Genomic DNA, 7,142 nt, shown 5'->3' with positions numbered 1-7,142 from the left:
AGCTTTGATCATTGGATGTTTATTATTATTATTCAGTCTTATTTTTATTTTGCAGTTTGTGGGTCTTGCATATGTGCAGTATTTTGCTCATCTGGAAACAAGTTGTTTTTCTTTAAGTATTTGTAGTTTTCAGGGTTTATTGTTTTTCTAATCATGGGGATTAAAATAAATTTCCTCTCGGTAAGCCAGTTTCTCAGTAAGCCAGTTATCTCTGGTTCTGTCAGCATCTTATTAAACATCTCTACTAACATTTTGTGGAAGCACATGGTCTAGTGGTTAGAGCAGCGGACTCGCGGTCGAGGGATCGTGGGTTGAATCTCAGACCGGGTATGTATGTGTTTATGAGCGAAACACCTAAGCTCCATGCGGCTCCGGCAGAAGGTAATGGCAAACCTCTGCTGACTCTTTCACCACAACTTTCTCTCACTCTTTCCTCCTGCATCTTGCAGCTCATCTGCGATGGACCGGTGCCCCATCCAGGTGGGGAACCTATACATCAAGGAAACCGGGAAACTGGCCCTATGCTCCACATGGGGCAAAAAGGATTAAGAAGAGACTAACATTTTATGTATCCCTGAAAAATCTTTAAGTGAGAAGTTTGAGACTTCATTATAATAATATATAATGAAATTATTGTCTACAGTGCTCAGGTGCACCACAACTTGTCGAAAGTTCTGGTTCCTTCCGGTTGTTTGTTTTGTCTGGGTTACTTGCATTATGATCTGTCATGATTGTTCATATGTTGTTTTGTAGATTTGAACAATATCTTTTGTGGTGATTCTTTCGCTGTTCACACACCTTCCTAGAAGTCCTCCACTTCTTTTGCTGTTGCTATTGTATTCATTTCTGCTTTATTTTTATCTACATCTTGATAAAATCATTTCGGGCAGAGAAATTGAAATATTTGTTTTGTTGAAAGAATTGTTGGCACTTTCATATCAACAAATTCACAGTGATTTAATGAGAATCTTTTTGTATTATGATTGCTATTCAAATCAATCTATTCAGAAAATCTTTCATGCCTTATCTTACTTTAATCATTGAGTGTTTTCTTGTGCTTTTTTTATTATTTATTTCTATGTATAAATATATATGTGTGTATACATATATATGTGCATATATATTCATATGTGTGTGTATGTGTATAGATGTATGTATAAGTCTCAAATTACATATGTACGTGCATGAGTGTATGTGTATGTATGTATGTATGTATGTATGTATGTATGTATGAGTGTACCTTTAAAATTTTAAATACTTCCTTGTTCATACTGTATAGTATCTCTTACCTGTTCCTTTCATAATTTGTAAGCCTAGTTTTTCATACATTACCTAATCCTTTCCTTTGTTGTAACCACCCCCAGTGAATGTTCCATATTTTTTGTATCTATCTGAGCCCTTGTGGCCAATAAAGAAACACAGAACCATAAGCAAAACGGTGAGTTAGCAGAATCATTAGTAAGATTGTGAGCAGTCAGAATCGTTAGCACACTGGGTAAAACGCTTAGCAGGATTTTGTCTGTCTTTACATTCTGAGTTCAAATTCCACCGAGGTTGACTTTGACTTTCATTCTTTCAGGGTCGATAAAATAAGTACTAGTTGAATATTGAGGCCAATGTAATTGACTTATTCCCTTCCCCCAATTGCTGGCTTTGTGCCAAAGTTTGAACTTAGTATTGTTGTTGTGGTTGTTGTTAATGGTGGTGAGCTGGAAGAACCATTAGCATGCTGGACAAAGTGCTTAATGTCATTTCTTCTGGTTTTACATTCTGAGTTCAAATGCTCAAAGTTAACTTTGCCTTTCATCCTTTCAGATTCACTGAATTAAATACCTATTTCTTTATTACCCACAAGGGACTAAACATAGAGGGGACAAACAAGGACAGACATAGGTATTAAGTCGATTACATCGACCCCAGTGCGTAACTGGTACTTAATTTACCGACCCCGAAAGGATGAAAGGCAAAGTCGACCTCGGATGAATTAAATACCACTTGAACACTGGGATTGATGTATCAACCCCACCTCCCCAAAACTTCTAGCAGAATTGTTAGCATGAGTGGCTGTGTGGTAAGTAGCTTGTCTACCAACCACATGGTTCCGGGTTCAGTCCCACTGCGTGGCACCCTGGGCAAGTGTCTTCTACTATAGCCTCGGGCCAACCAAAGCCTTGTGAGTAGATTTGGTAGACGGAAACTGAAAGAAGCCCGTCGTATATATGTATATATATATATATATATATATATATATGCATGTGTGTGTGTGTGTGTCTGTGTTTGTCCCCTAGCATTGCTTGACAACCGATGCTGGTGTGTTTATGTCCCCGTTACTTAGCGGTTCGGCAAAAGAGACCGATAGAATAAGTACTGGGCTTACAAAAGAATAAGTCCCAGGGTCAAGTTGTCGATTAAAAAGGCGGTGCTCCAGCATGGCCACAGTCAAATGACTGAAACAAGTAAAAGAGAGAGAGTATGTGAAGCAAAATACTTAGTGGTATTTTGTCCATCTTCATATTTTGATCCCAAATTCCACCATAGTCAACTTTGCCTTTCATCCTTTTCAGAGTAGATAAATGAAATACCTGTAAAATTCTGGAGTCGATGTACCAAAATTTGAAGCCAATATTATTATTGCTGTTATTATAAGTAGAATCACATCTCTGGAGTTTAGGTTTTATCATACATTTGTTCCACATTCCTGTTAACAATTCCTTCTTTCTAGGTTCCAAGTTTTCTGTGATTCATATTAAGCCTTGTAAGGGCTGAAAATGAGAGATAATAAAATAATAATAATAAAACATTGTGTACAATGCTCAGCTGCTCTACAACTCATCTAAAGTGTATGTATAGTACATAGGGTAATGTACAAGCGTCAGGAAAAGAACAGTGCATGAGTCATGACATACACATATGTGTATGAGTATGGAAGGGGGACAATCAGGTGTAGTTTCGGCGGTTTTTGGAATATATGTATGTATGTATGTATGTATATCAAATGGATGTCTTATAAAACTATTCTGGACATACAATAACAGCCATACCAACAATCCAACACACTTCCATCATCAGCTGCTCTCCAGATATCACAATGGTTTCAACATCTGGGCAGTACCACTCAATCCAGCGGTGTCTACAGCACTAAAATAAGAGTTGTTTGGGAACAAACATACTTTAGATATCACCACATTCATTCAATCCTAATTCTAGGAAAGATTAAACATCAAGATTATTAATTAAACTACAAGAAAGAAACCACATTTGCCTTAAGTACAAAAACAGAATCAGTAAATTAATTCTATAAGTTAACCTATAACTAACTAAATAATAATGATAATTTCATTATTATCATTATTATTTAACTCCTAAATTATGCCTATATATCACCATCATACATATTATATATAATTCAATTAAAGGAACATTGAATATTATGAATATGGAATCTGTGAAGAAAGGATATCGATTCTACTTTCAACAAGTTGTAAGACAGCTCTGTTTCAGAATCAGTCAAAACTTCTTTATCTAGTGAAAATATGCTGTGTGTGGCAATTACAGTATGAAGCCTGGAAGACGCATCTTAACTACTCCAAAACACACAGATAAACTGTTAACTTTTCCTCATCATTTATTACTTGGTGTCAAAATTTTCACCACACTGTCTACACGAAAACATGTCAGAAACTAGATAGCAGACTGCACGAAATGAATTTTGACGCCAAGTAATAAGTGATTAAGTGAAAATAACACTTTCTGTGTGATTTTCAATGGCTAATGTGTGTTTTCCATTTTGTAATTGCTTTAGTTTCAATATGCATTCTCAGATAAATCACTTGTCAGACAAGTACAACTCCAAAAAGAGTTGTGTGTCACTTGCGAAACGTGAGAAATTTATCAAGTTGAAAAGAAATGCGAGTGCATGCAAAGAAAGGAAAATAGGTTCTCTAGTCTACTCATTATGAATGTGAATTCTTCTGCCTATCTGTAAAGATTAAGCAAATAAAAGAGAGAAAGAGAATATGGTATGGATGCTAAACTGATTGACCAGGGCAGTGATAGAGTGTGAGGGAGAGAAGATTGGAGAGAGTATATATATATATATATATACTGTTGTGTCTGGGGAGAGTCATTCTCTTTTAGTACCTTATTATTTAACACACTCACCGGTAAAATTTCCACTTATTTCATCTTTTTATTTTCCCTAAAATTTTCGTTGCGTCTTGCAACCTTTTCAATAGTCAAGACCGGTGAGTGTGTTAAATAATAAGGTACTAAAAGAGAATGACTCTCCCCAGACACAACAGAATATGCTTCAACAAATGAACTCATATAAAGAATCTTGCAAACCAAATCCAAAAACGAAATATATATATATATATATATATATATATATAGGTGTAGGAGTGGCTGTGTGGTAAGTAGCTTGCTTACCAACCACATGGTTCCGGGTTCAGTCCCACTGCGTGGCACCTTCTACTATAGCCTCGGGCTGACCAAAGCCTTGTGAGTGGATTTGGTAGGCGGAAACTGAAAGAAGCCTGTCGTATATATGTATATATATATGTGTGTGTGTGCGTGTGTGTGTGTCTGTGTTTGTCCCCCTAGCATTGCTTGACAACCGATGCTGGTGTGTTTATGTCCCCCGTCACTTAGCGGTTCGGCAAAAGAGACCGATAGAATAAGTACTGGGCTTACAAAGAATAAGTCCCGGGGTCGTGCTTCTCGACAAAAGGCGGTGCTCCAGCATGGCCGCAGTCAAATGACTGAAACAAGTAAAAGAGTAAAAGAGTAAAGAGTAAGAGTATATATATACATGTTAAAATAATTCAAGCTAGGAAAACTGCTACTAGCTAAGGTAGTTAAAATCTCTAATTAAATTCAGTGAATAGGCTTCCTTTTATAACGAACAGGCAGCTCCAAGAATAGCTTGCTGAAAAGTTGCTGAGCTAAGCTGGACAATTTTATCCAATGGAAGGAATTAAGCTGACTTTGCGAGATCTGTTCAACTATAATTAAAATAAATTATAGTGGTGAAAGTAGTGTTAATACCAAAAGGTGATTATTAAAATGATGATGACGAGTGTTCTAGTTGATCTGATCTACGGAGCAACCCGCTTGTGAAATTAACATACAAGTAGCTGAATGCTCTACAAATGCATGTACCCTTAATGTAGTTCTCAGAGAGATTCGGTGTTGTATAGAATGTGACAAGGTTCCCTCTTTAAATTACTGGTACTATGCATTTTTGCCAACTGAGTGGATTGGAGCAGTGTGAAATAAAGTGTCTTGCTCAAGGACATAACGTGCTCCTGGGAATTGAACTCATGACCGTATGAACATGAGCCAATTACTCTAACCACTAAGCTACACACCTTCATTAAAACTGACATTCCATTGGTTATGATGAGTATTTCAGTTGATTTGATCAATGGAACAGCCTGCTCATGAAATTATCATGCAAGTGGCTGAGTACTCCTCAGACATGCATACCATTAACATAGTTCTCAGGGAGATTCAGCATGACATACGATGTGACAAGGCTAGCCCTTCAAAATACAGGTACAACTCATTTTTGCCAGCTGAGTAGACTGAAGCAATGTAACATAAAGTGTCTTGCTCAAGAACACAGCATGCCATTGCGAATCGAACTCACAGAATTATAATCATGAATCAGATACCTCTAACCACTAAGTGACATGCCTTTACTGCCAAAAATTAATTATTATATCCAACTTAACATGGATGGCTTGTTAAAGCAAACTTCTTATTTCTTTACTGCCCACAGAGGAGACAAACAAGGACAGAAAAACGGATTAAGTTGATTATATCGATCCTAGTGCATAACTGGTACTTATTGAATCGACCTCGAAGGGATGAAAAGCAAAGTTGACCTCAGCAGAATTTGAACTCAGAGCATAAAGACAGACGAAATACTGCTAAGCATTTCGCCTGGCGTGCTAATGTTCCTTATTTCTTTACTGCTCACAAGGGGCTACACACAGAGGGGACAAACAAGGACAGACAAATGGATTAGGTCGATTATATCAACCCCAGTGCATAACTGGTACTAATTGAATCGACCCCGAGAGGATGAAAGGCAAAGTCAACCTTGGCGAAATTTGAACTCAGAACATAGAGGCAGACGAAATACCGCTTAACATTTTGCCTGGCATACTAACGTTTCTGCCAACTTGCCGCCATTAAAAAATATGGAATGCTTGACGAATTTGCATGTCATCCTTGAGCAGGAGCCATGCTAATCTTCTCTGTATCATTCCAATTTTAGAATATGTGCCACCATAGCTAGTACAAACTTTTTACCATACACCCACTCCTGCAACTATTTTATATCTATGCTATGTTTTGGTGACATCACATGTCCTAGTGGTTAGAGAGTTGCCTAATGGTTGATAGATCATGGTTTCAATTCCTTGTTTGGGTGGTCCATTGCATTCTTGAACAAAACACTTCATTTCATATTGCTTCAGTTTACTCAGCTGTAATTGATTAACCCTGCAATGGACTGGGGAGAATATAGTGAATTCATTAATTTACATGCCATGGAAACCAGGCACCTGGCCCTGTGAGTCCTAGGATTTGAGACACTAATGTCCAGAGGCCTTATTATCTACCAATGAGCTAATTATTACTGGTCATCTCTATATATATAAACAGCAAAATGTTTGTCTGTGTGTGTGTCCTTTATACAAATCTACAATTTTTCAGTTAGAGGGCTCGCACTTTCTATGGTCATTCAAAACCGTCCAAGGGTGGCCGTGCATATCTTTACATTTCCCCAGTCACACAGCAAAGCCATTAAAAAATCAATAGAAGTGACTTTTTTGTGAATTTTCTATCCAAAACCCAGTCAAAATGCCTGAAACTTGATACACCAATTGAATGCCAGCTAGCTGTATGTGATTGGTCAGAGATTTGGACAGTATCCGCGTGTATGTGTGCATGCACGCAGCTGTATATGCATGCACTAGCACTAAGACCCAGCGTTGCCGGGTCATAGTGCTAGTTTATTATTACAATTTTATGATAAGCAAAAATGATGGGAATAATGAATGTTGTCTTACTGACGACATCATTATCATCAGAATTAAAATTTTGATAATTATCTCCAAGTTACTTTCACTAAT

At 37.3% G+C, this 7,142-nt stretch overlaps 1 non-coding gene across 1 annotated transcript; it reads right to left on the bottom strand.

The window, feature by feature from the left end:
- Positions 1-6,200: 6,200 nt before the first annotated feature.
- LOC115211342 lies at positions 6,201-6,307 on the bottom strand. Its single transcript, XR_003881610.1, has one exon. It is a non-coding gene; the product is annotated as a U6 spliceosomal RNA (small nuclear RNA).
- Positions 6,308-7,142: the final 835 nt, after the last annotated feature.

Source organism: Octopus sinensis, linkage group LG4 (assembly GCF_006345805.1).
Source record: "Octopus sinensis linkage group LG4, ASM634580v1, whole genome shotgun sequence".
In the NCBI taxonomy this organism is placed as follows: domain Eukaryota; kingdom Metazoa; phylum Mollusca; class Cephalopoda; order Octopoda; family Octopodidae; genus Octopus; species Octopus sinensis.
This window is presented reverse-complemented; position numbering and strand designations above follow the sequence as displayed.